Source organism: Camelus bactrianus, chromosome 10 (assembly GCF_048773025.1).
Source record: "Camelus bactrianus isolate YW-2024 breed Bactrian camel chromosome 10, ASM4877302v1, whole genome shotgun sequence".
Lineage (NCBI taxonomy): Eukaryota > Metazoa > Chordata > Mammalia > Artiodactyla > Camelidae > Camelus > Camelus bactrianus.
The window spans coordinates 9,758,349-9,774,217 of NC_133548.1; the positions used below are offsets into that span (position 1 = coordinate 9,758,349).

At 43.2% G+C, this 15,869-nt stretch overlaps 1 protein-coding gene across 6 annotated transcripts in view; it reads left to right on the forward strand.

The window, feature by feature from the left end:
• The first annotated feature begins 693 nt into the window (after positions 1-693).
• The window catches only part of VPS37C (VPS37C subunit of ESCRT-I), a 34,942-nt gene continuing 19,766 nt past the window's right edge, over positions 694-15,869 (forward strand). The window contains exons 1-2 of one of the 6 annotated variants that reach the window (XM_074371949.1): positions 9,616-9,920; positions 11,223-11,317. The gene's annotated coding sequence lies outside the window, so the exon portion shown is untranslated. The other 5 variants (XM_074371952.1, XM_074371951.1, XM_074371948.1 and 2 more) reach the window with 5 other exon arrangements.

A 15,869-nucleotide genomic window follows, 5' to 3' on the forward strand; every position in this document is an offset into this window, starting at 1 on the left:
AACAAAGGCCAGGTCACGGGGCGGGGTGGAGGGGGAGGCTGAATACCACGTTCAAGAGCGTGGAATTTATCACGTGGGCGATGGGGAGCTTTGAGTAGGTGAGTCAGATGTTAGACTGTAGAGAATGGAGGAGAAAAAAGGAAAGTGAGGCTAAAATGTGAGAAGGATGCAAAAGATAAAAGAAGTTAGAGAAAGGAAATACATTTTTTAAAAAATAGGAAAACCCCCCAAAACCTAAAAGCTGAAGAACGAGATTGGGGGAGCGTTTGGACCCTGAGTGCAGGTCACAAGCCCTAGCTTCTAACCCTCCATTTCACCGGGAAGAGGGAGTCGGGACGGATGCTTTGGAGTGTGTTTACTCTGGAGAATCAAGACTTTTGTGGGGTACAAAGACCAACGTCAAATCTCTGGAAGTTTTCCACAAGAACAGAGGACTGGACTTACTCTCTGGTGACTTTTCAGAGCAGAACAGAGACAAAGGTTAAATGGTGGCAAGGCAGATTTAACTTTAATTTGGTAACAACTTTCGTGATTAATTTCCCATTGTTATTCGAACTGTTTGCCTAGCACTTTGCACAGACAGGGGTGTGTGTGTGTGTGTGTGTGTGTGTGTGTGTGTTATGCAGAAATGTTAATTTCCTTCCTGTTCTCACAGCCGTAGGAAATGAAAGGGTAGTATTCTAGGCTAGGAGGCGGGTGGTAGCTAATAGCTCAGCAGTGTTCTAGAACTACTCTGAAGAAAGCTCCCTCCGAAGCGGCGTTTGAAAGGCGAAGTTAACAGGAGGAGGTAGAGGAGTAAGTGCTGGTAAGGGAAGGGAGGGTTGCTCTCTCTGGGCATCCATGCATGACCGAGGCTGGTTCTCTTCTCGTCACATCTGCGGTAAGGGACAGAAGTTCTGGTTGGAGGTGGATGGGTGCTGAGGTCTGATCGCCTAGCACGTGGCCTCGAGAGGAGCTGGTACCATCCCCAAGGACTGATGCTAGCTCCAGCCTGGGCCTTGGGAGGGGCACGTCTGTGACCTGCCCAGAGACAGAGGGCACTAGCATGTCACCAGGTGGGTGGAAGAGCTATGGATATGATGGTGACACCACAGTGGGCATCCCCTCCATTTTTCTTTTGACACCACAATAGTCTAGAAATCTCACAGGATTCCATGGAGGAGGGGGAAGAGCAGGAGATAAATTCTCTCTGGCCTGGAAGGGAAAGAAGACGGAACTATTGAAAAAAAAAAAAGGGTATGTGACATGGCTTAGAAAATGAGAGCAGTGCTGGAGCCGGAGGGCCTGGGTTGAAATCTTAGGTAGGCCACTTGCTAGCTGTGTGACCTGGACAAGTTACTTACCCTCTCTGTGCCTCACACCCCCCATCTTTAAATAAAGGATAGTAACAGAACTGAATGAGTTAATACACGTAGGGTGCTTAAAATCATGGTAAGTGCTATATGAGTTCTTTTTTTGTGTGTGTTCAATCAGCTTTTTATTTTTATTTATTTGTTTTTAATTTAAATTTTTAAATTTGTTATTGAAGTGTAGTTTGCTATATGAGTTTTGTATAAAGTTGTTGACTCAAAAAAAAAAAAAAGCACAATGCGAGAGTTATGAGTTAAATTTTATTTGGGGTAAGATACGGACTATAGCCTGGGAGGCAGCCTCCCAGATAGCTCGGAAGTATTCTGAAGAGGTCAAAGGGGATGCAGAATATCTATGATTTTAGTGAAGGTGATACGTGCAGCCACGCACACATTTTGGCAGAGGCTTGCTGCTAGTCACGAAGAGCAGACGTCTCCATGAATGATTTTAGTGCTTTTTTAGATATAAGAAGATGCAAGAATTTGGGCTCATAAAATCTCCTCCTGAAAATATTCAGCTCTCTGAAGGACTGTTCCACCAGTTTTCCCATCAGTTTCCCCAGAGCACGGAGTGCCTCATTCCTGATCTCAGCCCTGAACTCCTTTCAAGGTGAGCTGAAGTTCAGCGACTACAGTGGCTCGTGACTTCATTCTTTAGTGTCAGACGGCAAGGGACAATTTTTTGTTGGCAAAGTTAATCGTGTATTTTGGACTCAAATTCATACCTGTGACACTTGGTGTATGTGGGAAGCTTGTCTGGGACACAGGGGTTAAGAAGGAGCTGTCTCAGTGTCCTGTAATGCCTTGGGGGACCCTCTAGTTCCATTGCTGGCTTTACAGATGAGGAATTGAGGCTCAGAGGACAGCAGGGACTTGGCCAAGGTTGCTGTAGACCAAGGGAATTTGGTGGCAAAGCAGGGACTGGAGATCAGGAGGAGGGGAGCCGCAAGCTGGAATCCTGAGTCAGCCTCTCGCCAGCTGTGCGATCGCTGTGTAGGGCTGTCCAGCTGTGGGATGAAAGGGCTGCTTTGTGGGCCTCCAGGCCTGAGCGGGAACAAGCAGCGGCTGTCTGACCTCCAGCTGGTCTGGGGACTGCTTCAGGACTGCTGCCTGGAGGAGAGGCCATCCTTTCCTTCCCACTTCCAGCTGGCTGAGGGCTTGGGGAGGTTTGTCTGACTTCTGGAGACTTATCGCAGCCCGTGCCAAGGTCATTGGAAATGAGAGTGTAGGGGAGCTTCAGTGTGACACCGAAGGGGGCCCAAACTAGAGACGGAGCCTGTCCTGTCTTGGCTGAGCACTTTACCAACAATCACACTGGTCCCTGCATCTTGCTTTTAAAAACATTGCCTGCGCATGTATGTGCACATGCACGTGCGCATGGATGTGTATGTATTGCAGGGGCCTGGAGATTTAAATGCAAGGGTGAAATGCTCTCTGCTGGGGTGAAATGCACTGTGTTCCAGCTTCTAGCTCTTCCTGGTTCATCAGAAATGGTTTCCTCTAGAAATGAGGAGGCCTCTTTCCCCTAGTGGGATTCCTGCTATGATGCTGGAGAGAGCAGAGTGGGTCCAGAACACCCTAGTGTCTGAGGTTGCATTTTCCCTGCTTTGGTTGTGGTTTTGCTTCTAGTGGCACCTGTGGCTTGTCTTTGGAGGATCTACTCCAAGAGCCCAGAGACACTGGGTGGCTCTTAGCCGAAGGCTCAGGGGTCAGTGCTTGTGGGAGTGTGAAAGCCCGGGGTTGGGGCACTTTTGAGGCACAACTTATATCCCAGAGTTCCTTGTGGGAGCAGGCAGGAGCCTCCCCCTCCAAGACTTGCATGAAATCACACCCAGGCTCAGCTTCATCCCCTTCCCTGTCCTGCTTCCCTTGCTTCCTCACTGGTTTCTCTGGGAGCAACTTTGAAATAAATCACATATATGAAACCTCTCATCCTGGGCAACTTCTGGGGAGGCTGACCTAAGATGGTCCCTTTCTTCAGGCAACCCACCAAAACCACTGATCTGGGTTTCCCCTGCGAATGTTTGTAGAGCACCTTGAAACTTTCCTTGCCATGCACCTTTGCCCTTGTTTGATTTTCTGAAACTCAGCCTAGACCACATATTCCGGAGGGCAGGGAGCTCACTTAACACAATCATAAGTCCATGTATGTAGATCATGTCTCTGTCCACTATATTCTAATGCTCAAAACAAGGCGAACATCCAGGTTAATTATGTTGCAGGTTCAACAGCTGTAACCAAAGCCTAAATAACAGAGGCTTAAATATAATACAACTTCATTTCTCTTTCATGTAATAATAGTCCAGGTTGCTCCACAGTGATGGGGACCCACATTCTTTCTAGTTGCTTTGCCATCTTCCATGTGTGATAGTCATCTCTCGGTCTAATATGGCTGCTCCAGCTCCTGTCATTACATCTGCTTTCCAGCTAGCAGGACATAGAGAAGGGGAAGCAGGACATGCCCTTTCCTTAAAGGGCATAACCAGAAATTATACAATTACTTCCAGTCACATCTCATTGGCTATAATGAAGTCATAGGTGGCATTTTTAGGTGAAAGAGAGGCTACACTTTAGCTGGGTGGCTTTAGACTAGGGGTTTAATTACCAAAGGAAGAAGGAGACAATGAGCAGTCCCTGTTATATCCTCTTGTTTCAGTGAAGATAAGCTGAGTCATACTGTGGAGACATAAAACCCCCAAATCTCAATGGTTCAACACAACTAAGGTTTATTTCTCATTCACATCTGACATCGGTGGGCAGGGAGACCATCACTGTCACTTGGAGAGGAAAGCTGATGGAGGCCCCTTCCGGATGCAGGGGAAGGGTGTGTGTGGCAAATTGGACTCTGCTTTTTAAAGGCTTCCATTTGGAAGGGATACATCACCTTTACTCGCTTTCCACTGGCCAAAGTAAATTCCATGGTGATGGAACACCTGGGGGTGGTGGGTACATAGAAGGGCAGGGAAAGTGTGATCCTGTTACAGAATATTTATGACAAGTTACAGTGGCCACCAACCTCATTTGTGTGCCTATACTTTGTCCTTTTTTGGTTTGCCCCACCCTGCCCCTCAGCCTCTTTTGGCTTGTAGATACGGATTTGGATGAGATTATATGAGAGGACATATCCTAAGATGTTGATAAGTCGGGAAACAAAGCAAAACAAACAAACAAACAAAAAAAGAAAAAGAAAAGAAAGAAAAGAAAAAAAATCCACAAACTATAAGAAAGCATGTTTACAATCACAATTTTGCATTTATACGAGACTGTATATGTGTGGTTTTACATAACTTTAATAAAGTAATAAAGGAAAGAAAAATTTAAAATATAAATTCATTTACCAAAACCACCAAAATAACAATAATAAAGCTGTACCATACTAACCATAGTAGTACCAGATTTAAGTTTGGAAGCATTTTACACTTACACAAAACCTAAAAGAACCATAACTTTAACAAGATAAAACTTGATTTTTTTTCCTCCAACTTAAAGAAATCTGGAGTTAGGCCATCCAGAGCTTGACTGGTTTCCATCTCCAAGGTCGCCTCAGGGTCCAATACAGCTACAGGAGTTCCAGCCATCACATCAGACATCTAGACAACAGTTGAGAAGAAGGTGGGGAGGGTGAAGAGACTCATCTCCCAACTGAATCAGCTCCTTTAAAGTAGCCTTCCAAGAAATCCCTCTCAATACGTCTGCTTATCTCACAAAGTCACCAAGTCACAACTAACAGTAAAAGAAGTTGGGATATGCAGTCTTTTAGCTACTGAGCACATTGCTATATAACAAAATATATTCCATGTTGAAGGAAAAACGGAATGGATGATTTTATAGGCAGCCACCAGCCCCTTCCTCAGAGACACAAAACCTTTCTGAATCCCTCTATTTTTTGGGTGGAGGGAGGTAATTACATTTATTTATTTACTTATTTTTTAATGAGGTACTGGGAATTGAAGCCAGGACCTCATGCATACTAAGCATGTGCTCTACCACTGAACCATATCCTCCCCCAAAATAAAACCGTTTTTAATGGAGCAGGCTGAACTGCTGGGCACAGTGTGGAAGCGATGAAGAAGGAACAGGAGCGAGAAACCATCCAGACATATCAGACTTGCAGTTCCAGAAAACAAACAAACAAACAAACAAACAAAACACCAAAATCTTCACTGAAGGTCTCCTGGAGACTGAATTGGGGATTATACATACCATATGGCCAAACTTCCTTTAAAAACTGCTTTTCCAACTCAGTTCCTAAATCTCTCTCAATATCTCAGCTTCTTAAATATCTTGCCTTTGTTACCTTACATTCTGACCTACCTGTCCATCCTTCCTTACCTCTGTTAGCATCACTTGTCCATCCAGGCCAGCAGCATCACAAGATCCAGGAGCTAAGGAGCTAAACGAGCAAACACTTTTTAGAAGCGGGTAGAAACATGACTATTTCTACTTTAATGTTTCTTGCTCCTGATCAAGATCACCTAAAGGGCTGAGATGTCTTGGAATTCTAACATCCCAACCAAGGATGTGATTTCCTTGAGGCTGGAGATGATGTGTTCAATTTGTATCCATAGGTCTTAGCAGTACGGGTATTCGGTGAACATATGGGCAATGAATGAACAAGAGAAAAGAGTAAGGAGCTGCCTTTTCTTTCTCTTTCTCTTTTTTTGCATGTATCAGGGACACTCTGAATATGAATGACATTGGGTATAATCAAGGCATGGTATATGGGGACATAGGTGCAAGTGATGGGGGTCCAGGGCCAAAGAGGGCTGGGGCAAGAGCCAGGGGAAGCCGAAAAGAGCCAGAAGTGGAAAACAGAAAGAAACGAGGTAGGAAGAGCACCCTGTTCTAATGCCACCAGCCTCAGATGACTTGAATTTCCTGCCACTTTTTCTCCCTCCCTCCTTTGCCCTGATTCTGTGTCTTTAGTTATTCAGGAGGGCCAGCGCTCACCCCCGCCCTACCATAAGATGATTTGGCAATGACCCAGTTAATTCGGAGAGTATGCAGCAGTTTGTCATTTCCTCTCAACACCCTCAGTGGAATAACCATATCTGTCACATTCACAAGTCATTATTGTCATTGTGTTAGGAGTTTCTAGCATCTGTGTAAAATGGTGTATAATATAGTCTTTGCCTGTCCTTACAGAAATTGCTATCTAGGGGGAGGGAATGGTCTATTACAGAAAAACGTTGTAAATACCAAGAAAGGAAAAAGTGTGGGGTGTTTGACAAATATAAAGGGGGTACTTAACCAGCCTTGGGGATACAAGAGGGACTTTCCAGAATTGGAGTCTAAGACCTAAAGGATGAGTGATAGAAAACCCTAAATAACAGTGGTTTACAAAGGTGGTTTTTTTCCCTCTCCTGTAAAAAATCTGGAGGTGGGCATCCAGCAGGGTCACAGGGCTCCATTGTGTCAGGGATCAAGCTCCTAATTGTGTGGTCAGTATGGCCTCCAGTCTCATGGTTGCCTCATGGTTCAAGATGACTAATCTAGCTCCAGCCATCACACCTACATTCCACATTCCAACACAGTACCAGTAAGTAAAAGGATTGCTGAAGATAAACTCGAGTTAATCTATCAGTGTTTTCTAATTTTTTTTTACCCCCAAAGTAATACATGTACGGTATTAAAAATTACATAGCACAAAAGGGTTTAAGGTCATTTGCCCTGGCCCTCCTCACCCCTTACAAGCAGTTTCAACCCAGCTTTCTGGCAGCTGCTGTCAATGGGAGCCACTTTAACATTATGTTCAAAGGATGTGTTTGCAAAACCAGCCATGGCATCTCTCAAATGAGTTACAGGTGTCTCAAAAGGGTCAGTAGCAGAGACTGACTTCCTCACTGATCCCTTCTGTGCTCTAATGGGTGACTATTCATTGGAGAAAGGTGATCACCTGACCCAATGGAGGCAAAGAAGAGTAAACTCTGCTGGATAGGGGTAACAATGATTATCTTAGCCAATCAGATACATTCTTTCCAAAATTTGAATTAGAAAATTTGAGACTATCTACTGAAAGGAAAGGGTCTTTTTTTGGATATTTTATTTTTTAAGCAATTTTATAGAGTTACAGTCATTTTACAATGTTGTGTCAAATTCCACTGTAGAGCACAATTTTTTAGTTACACATGAACATACATATATTCATTGTCACTTTTTTTTTTCTCTGTGAGCTACCACAAGATCTTGTATGTATTTCCCTGTGCTATACAGTATCATCTTGTCTATCTATTCTACATTTTGAAATCCCAGTCTGTCCCTTCCCGCCCCCCGCCCCCTTGGCAACCACAAGTTGGTATTTTATGTCTATGAGTCTGTTTCTGTTTTGTATTTATGTTTTGTTTTTTTTTTTTTAGATTCCACATATGAGCGATCTCATATGATATTTTTCTTTCTCTTTCTGGCTTACTTCACTTAGAATGACATTCTCCAGGAGCATCCATGTTGCTGCAAATGGCATTATGTTGTCGGTTTTTATGGCTGAGTAGTATCCCATTGTATAAATATACCAAATCTTCTTTATCCGGTCATCTGTTGATGGACATTTAGGCTGTTTCCATGTCTTGGCTATTGTAAATAGTGGTGCTGTGAACATTGGGGCGCAGGTGTCTTTTTTGAAGTAGGATTCCTTCTGGATATATGCCCAGGAGCAGGATTCCTGGGTCATATGGTAAGTCTATTCCTAGTCTTTTGAGGAATCTCCATACTGTTTTCCACAGAGGCTGCACCAAACTGCATTCCCACCAGCAGTGTAGGAGGGTTCCCTTTTCTCCACAGCCTCTCCAGTATTTGTCATTTGTGGACTTTTGAATGATGGCCATTCTGACTGGTGTGAGGTGATACCTGATTGTAGTTTTGATTTGCATTTCTCTGATAATTAGTGATATTGAGCATTTTTTCATGTGCCTATTGATCATTTGTATTTCTTCCTTGGAGAATTGCTTGTTTAGGTCTTCTGCCCATTTTTGGATTTTTTTTTTTTTTTTCTTATTGAGTCGTATGAGCTGCTTATATATTCTGGAGATCAAGCCTTTGTCGGTTTCATTTGCAAAAGTTTTCTCCCATTCCATAGCTTGTCTTTTTGTTTTACTTACGGTTTCCTTTGCTGTGCAGAAGCTTGTAAGTTTAATTAGGTCCCATTTGTTTATTCTTGCTTTTATGTCTATTGCTTGGGTAGACTGCCCTAGGAGAACATTTTTGAGATATACGTGAGATAATGTTTTGCCTATATTTTCTTCTAGGAGGTTTATTGTATCTTGTCTTATGTTTAAGTCTTTGATCCACTTTGAGTTTATTTTTGTGTATAGTGTAAGGGAGTGTTCTAGCTTCATTTGATTTACATGCTTGCTGTCCAGTTTTCCCAACACCATTTGCTGAAGAGACTTTATTCCATTGTATAGAAAGGAACGGGTCTTAACACCAAAGAAAAAGAACAGAATCAAATAGGGAGAACGAGGCCTTGAATATTGCTGTTCCTGGCACTATCAGCACCCCAAGATTTTGCTGTTATGCGGTCCAATAATTTCCATTTTGCAAAAGCTGTTTTGAGTTGGGTTTCTGTAACCAGCAACCAAGGTCTTAACATCTAATAAGGTTTTGAATTTGTGTGGCACGGTTTCCTTGGTCTAAGAAACTCTCCTCCTGGGGTCCTATTTTTACAAAGGTGCAATTATAGACGGTGCTGAGAAATAACACAGGGAATGGGCACCTCCAGGCCTGTTGTTCAGAATGAGCGCCTAAAGAAGAGAGGGCCAGCGAGCATCAAGGTCTTGCTTCACATGGCATCAGCCTCGTGATTCTGGGCAAGTGAGGATATATAAAGCCGTCTGTTATTTTTTAAAACACTACCCACTCAGAATGGACTAAATGTAACCTAGGGCCTGGGAAAACAGGTTACTTTTAGGGGAAGCTACTCAGAGTTGTTTTGAGGAGCCCGCCAATTAGTTCCAGACGGACAGGCACTGCTGTTTGCCACGGTACAATTAAGACTGTGATCACTCCAGTTCTGGCGTCGGGATTCCGCAGTCAGAGCTCAGACCATCTAGGGGGTCCCCTCGGTGCTGGGATTCCATTCATTTCTTTTCGGGTCTCTTTTGGACCGCTTTGAGCAGCCCCCACAAAGCCGAGGCCAAGTTCTGTTAGAATCTCTCGCAGACCAGAGAAACTCCAGATGCCTGCGCAGGCGCACTCGCCCACGGCGGCCTGGGCTCCGCCCAATGGGCGGGGTCCCTCCCGGGGGGCGGGGTCCCTCCCGGGGGGCGGGGTCCCTCCGGGGGCGGGGCCTGGCTGCACCGCACGCGGGAGGGGTCTCGTGGGCCTTCCTATGGGTGAGGTCCCGAGGGACCGCGAATGTGAGTGTTGTGGGGGCGGCGGGGCGGCGTCGTGGTGACTAAGAAGCCCGCGGCGCGCCCAACGTGTGGAGGAACGAGTAGCGTGAGCCCAGCTCCCAGCACCCGGACGTTGGAGGGGGTCACATCCGGCAGGAGGGGGCGGGCCACGCGGGCCCCGGAAGTGTGGGCGCGGCCTGCGATTTAACCCGCGGCGGCGGTGGCAGCGGCGGCGGCAGCCGGGGTAGGTGAGCTGGGCCCAGGGAGGGGCGAGGACGGGGATGGGGGTGGCGCTGCAATCGCTCGCGGCGCGCCCCCTCCTGCCGGCCCCAGATTGGCAGAGGCTGGTGATTGGGCGCGAGAGCCGCGTGACTCCCGCCGAGGGCCGGCGCCCCTGCCCCTCTCAGTGGGAGGGCGGGAGAAGAGAGGGGAAGCGGTAAGCACTGCCTGAACTCCCTGCGCTGGTCGCGCCTCCAGCCCCGCCCCCCCATCCCGCACCGGCCGTCCTCCACCCCGTATTGGACATCATGCTGGTCACACTTCTGGTGACGTTAGAGCCAGTTTGCCCATTGTACAGGTGGGGAAACAGGCCCAAGAGTGGGGTCTGAAGGACACTCTTGTCTTTAACTACCTGAGCTATGCTTTTTTTCCAGGGCAGTGAGGATGGGACTTTCAGCCTTGGGTCTGTTCTTATACTTTATTCTGGACCCGGACTTGGACTGCCCAGCATCACTGACCAGCCCCTAGTCCTGGACCTGCTGTGTACAAAGAGCATTGGGGTGTGTTTGTGTGTGTGAGAGAGAGAGGGAGAGAATTAGTTACTGGCAGAATTGACTCTACACCTCAGGGTTTCAGGCCTTGAGATGAGTCGATGCTTTCTCAGCTACACAATGTCTGGGCTCACTCACCCTGGGAACGTCCACCCTTAGCTCTGGAAACTTAACAAACTCACTTCCCTCCACTTCAGCAGTAGCCCAGTAATACTATTGCTGACTCAGGCTTTTCCACCCTCTTCATTGGCTCCCTGTCTCTTACCCAAGAGTCCCATTTCCTACTGGTGCATCCAAGATGTTACCACCGTCGGCGACTGGCAGACCTACAGCTGAAGGTGGTGGTAACAGTGATTTGGGAAGAAAACGGTTTCTTTGGCTGTTGTCCAAAGCTGCAACCCTGCACAGACCTGAACTCTGGTTCTGGATGGGAGGGCTTGGGGCGAAATACTGGACACTGAAGTGAGAGGTTTTTTTTAATTTTAATTTTATTAGGTTTTTTTGGGGGCGGGGGAGGGAGGTAATTAGGTTTATTTATTTCAATCCCTAGGACCTCATACATGCTAAGCATGCACTCTACCACTTTGAGCTAGACCCTCCCCACTGAAGTGAGTGTCTTTTGTTCTTGTCTATCCCAGTGCTCAGAAAAGCTTTTTCCTAGATTATCTCAGAAATCTGGCTTGGTGCCTTGTCATTTCCATTAAGTAGAAACTTTTCTTTGCAGACTTCATCTGGGCAGCTGCCGGTAGCTTTTTTTTTTTTTTTTTCAATTTTAGGTAGCAGTAGCTCTGATTTCTTTCTTGGCTGCCATGTGCCGTTGGCTCTGTTCTAGGGGCTTTATGAACATGCTGGATTCTGAGAACACTTCAAGGTGAGCCCATTTTACAGGTGAAGTGAGTCATAGAGATGTTAAGTAATTAGGGTAGGGTCCTATAGCCAGTAAGTGGCCGAGTAGGGATTTTTAACCTGTTGTTAGTCGCATTTCAAAGCTAGTATATTTGCTGGATGTTAAGAATCATTTGTGATACTTCTTGAAAATACAGTTCACTTCTAGGAAGTCTTGCTTAGACTCTGGAGAGGGACCCAGGAATTTGTATTTTTAACATTTGCCCTAAGTTGGGAAGCACTGCCTTAACAAGTCTGTAGATTTGCTGAGCTTGGCAGTGAAATTGTTTCTAAGGATTCTTGTTATCGTTTTGCTTGTTGCTGTGAAATTTGCTTATCTGCCGTAAATCTGCTGCTACAGCACATTTGGGTAACTGGCCATATGAATCATCTCTGGACACTGTTGGCCAGCCCTAGTAGGGTTTTTCCAGACTGACCTAATAGCTTAGCAAAGACCTGTTTTAATCTGATTGGCTCTCTGTTCAGAAATTATTTCAGTTTCTCCTTGGGGTCTGGAATTTTTAGAAGGTTCCAGTTCATTCCAGGATAATTGGCCAATGACAGAGACATCTCTGTGAAGGCCCAGTCTCTGAGGTTTAGGGAGCTTTAAATGCATGTGTTCCTCCACTGCACATCTCCCCTTTCTGTGGTTTATGTGAAATACTTGCGCAAATACCAGACAGGTTTGTCGTGATTTAACTGGGGCTGACAAGTGGTGTCTTAAGCTTAGGATGGGCCAGAGAAGAGAGGAGAGGAGAGAATGAGCCGTGAATGTCAGATACCCCAGGTCAGGTATGCCTAGGACTGAAGACATGTATGTATTTTAAGTCATGCTGCTGATTTATCTGCTCCCTCCTGCGTAGAATTACAAGTTGTATAAGAGGGAAAGTCAGCATTATGCTATTACTTTATTCTTCTGTCCAGTAAACATTGGTTTCTAATTTAATTTCTTTATAAACAGAGGATGTGCTTTGTATGTTTTGGATTGTTTTAATTTACTGAGACTTGTGTTATAGCCTAGCATATGGTCTGCCTTGGTAAATGCCCTGTGAGCACTTGAGAAGAATATGTTTACTGCTGCTGTTGAGTGGAGTGGTCCATAAATGTCAGTTAAGTTGGTTGGTGGATCTGTTCCAGTCTTCTGTGTCCTTACTGCTCTCCTGTCTACTTGTTCTATCAGTCATTGAAAGAGGGGCATTGAAACTTCTGGCTGTAATTGTGAATTTGTCCATTTCTCCTTATAGTTTTGTTAGTTTCTGCTTCATGTGTTTTGAAGCTCTGTCCTGTACATGAACATTTTGGGATGTTATGTTCGTTTGATGAATTGACCTCTCTTATCATGAAATGACTCTTTTAATCCCTGGTTATATTCTCTGCTCTGAAACCTACTTTGTCTCATATTAATATAGCCAGTCCAACTTAAAAACAAATTAGTGCTAGTGGATTGATATCCAGAATAAAGAACTCCTACATCCCAACAATGAAAAAACAAAACAGCCTGATTAAAATGGGCAAAGGACTTTAGAAGACATTTGTCTAAAGAAGATATACAGATGGCTAATAAGCACATGGCAGTACTCAACATCACTAGTCAGTAGGGAAATCTGAGTCAAAATGACAATGAGATACCACTTTATGCTCATGAGAATAACTATTAAAAAAATAAGTATTGGCAAAGATGTGGAGAAATTGGAACCTTATTTATGCTGCTGGTGGGAATGTAAAATGTGCAGCTGCTGTGGAATACAGTTTGGTAATTCCTTAAAAAATTAAAGATAACATTACTATACGATCTAGCAATTCCATTTCTGGGTATATACCCTGAAGAAGTATAAGCAGAGACTCAAACAGACATCTGTACACCAGTGTTTATGGCAGCATTACTCACAATAACCAAAAGGTAGAAGGAACCCAAGTGTCCAATAACAGATGAATGGATAAATAACATGTGGTACATGCATACAATAGAATATTATCCAGCTTTAAAAAAGAAGGAAAATTTGACACATGCTACAACATGGATAAAACTTGAAGAAATAATGCTAAGTGAAACAAGTCAGTCACAAGAGGACAAATGTTGCATGATTCCTCTTATGTATTGGAGTTTACAAAATGCAAAATCCATCAATATGCTGCCTACAAGAAACCTGCTTTAAATATAAAGACAAATTGTTCAAAAGTAAAAGGATATAAAGAGATACACCATCTCCTCTAGGTTCCTAGAGTAGTTAAATTCATAGAGACAGAAAGAAGAATGGTACAAGGGCTGGGGGAAGGGGAGAATGGGACGTTAATGTTTAATGGATACGAGTTTCAGTTTGGGATAATGAAAAGTTCTGGAGGGAGGTGGTGGTGATGGTTGTACAACAGTGTGAGTGTATGGAATGTCACAAAATTGTATACTTAAAAATGGTTAATTTTATGAATATTTTAGCACAATTTAAAAATGGATAGGGATTAAAAAAATTAGTATGAGTGTGATATATCTTTTTATACTCTTTTACTTTTGAATTATTTGTACCTTTATATTTAAAGTGGGTTTCTTATAGGCAGCATATAATTTTGCTTTTTGTTAAATCCAGTCTTAGAATTTCTGCTTTTAATTGGGATGTTTAGACCGTTTACATCGAATGTGATTATTCGTGTAGTTGGGTTAACTCTGTCATCTTGCTATTTCTTTTCAGTCTGTTCCATGTTCTTTCCTCCGATTTCCCTTTTTTTCCTAATCTCTTTAGGACTGGAGTAATTTTTATGATTCCTTTTTCTTTCCTTTTAGCTATAACTCTTGTAGCTATTAGCTATAGTCTACTAGCTATAACTTTAAAAATTTATTTTTATAACTCTTTTTAAAAAGTGGTTACTTTAAGGTTATAGTGTGCATCTTTAACTTGTCACAGCCCATCATCAAGTGATACTATACTACTTTACATGTAGTTTAAGAACCTTACGATAGTATACTCTCATTTCCTCCCTCCTGGCCTTTGTGCTCTTGTCACACTGTTCACTTCTATATATGTTATAAGTCCCACACAACACTGTCATTATTATATTTACAATTGCTATATCTTCTTCTTGGATCAACCCCTTGAGAATTTTGTAGTGTCCTTCTTTGTCTCTTGTAACAGTCTTTATTTTAAAATCTATTTTGTCTAATGTAAATATTGCTACTCCAGCTTTCTTTCGATTTCTATTTGCATGGACTATCTTCTTTCATCCCCTCACTTCCAGCCTGCATGTTTCTCTAACTCTGAAGTGGGTCTCGTGTAGACAGCATATGTATGGGTCTTGTTTTTGTATCCATTCAGCCAGTCTATGTCTTTTGGTTGGAGCATTTAATTCATTTACATGTAAGGTAATTACCAATACATATGTTCTTATTGCCATTGTTAATTGTTTTGGATTTATTTTTGTAGTTCTCTTTTTTTTCTCTTCTTCTTATTCTCTTCTCTTGTGGTTTGATGACTCTAGAGTTACATTTGGATTCTTCTTTCTTTTTTGCATGTATATCTATTATAGATTTTTAGTTTGCGGTTACCATGGAGTTTTGGTGTAGAAATCTGTATATACACATGATTGTTTTAAGTTGCTGATCACTTAATTTCAAATGCATTTTAGGTACCCTGTATTCATACCCTCCTCCCCTCATGATTACTTTTCTTGTTTCTAATTGTGGCCTTTTCTTTTTTACCTAGAGAAGTTCCTTTAACATTTGTTGTAGAGCTGGTTTGGTGGTGCTGAATTCTTTTTGCCTTTGCGTATCTGTGAAGCTTTCGATTTCTCCATCACATCTGAATGAGAGCCTTGCTGAGTAAAGTATTCTTGGGTGTAGGCTTTTCCCCTTCATCACTTTTAACATATCGTGCCACTCCCTTCTGGCCTGAAGAGTTTCTGCTGCAAAACCAGCTGATAACATTATGCAAGTTCCCTTGCATTTTATTTGTTGCTTTTCTCTTGCTGATTTTAATATTTTCTCCTTATCCTTAATTTTTGTCAATTTGAATACTGTGTGCCTTGGTGTGTTCCTCTTTGGGTTAATCCTGTGTGGGATTCTCCGTACTTCCTGGACTTGAGCGACTGTTTCCTTTCCCAAGTTAGGGAAGTTTTCGGCTATTATCTCTTCAAATATTTTCTCAGATCCTTTCTCTCTCTTTCTGGGATCCCTATAATATGAATATTAGTGTACTTCATGTTGTCACAGAGTTCTCTTAAACTATGCTCATTTCTTTCCATTCTTTTTTCTTTTTTTTTCTTTTCTGCAGTAGTGATTTCCACTAATCTGTCTTCTAGCTCACCAATCTGTTCTTCTGGTTCATTTAGTCTATTCTTGGTGCCTTCTAGTGTATTATTCATTTCAGTAATTGTATTCAACTGTTTGGGTATTCTTTATATTTTCTAACTCTTTGCTCAACACTTTGCTCTGTGTATCTATTTGCCTCCCAAGTTCTCTGATCATCTTCACAATCATTACTCTAAACTCTTTCTTGGGTAGATTGCCTATCTCCTCATGACTTATTTCTTCTTCTGGGATTTTATCTTGT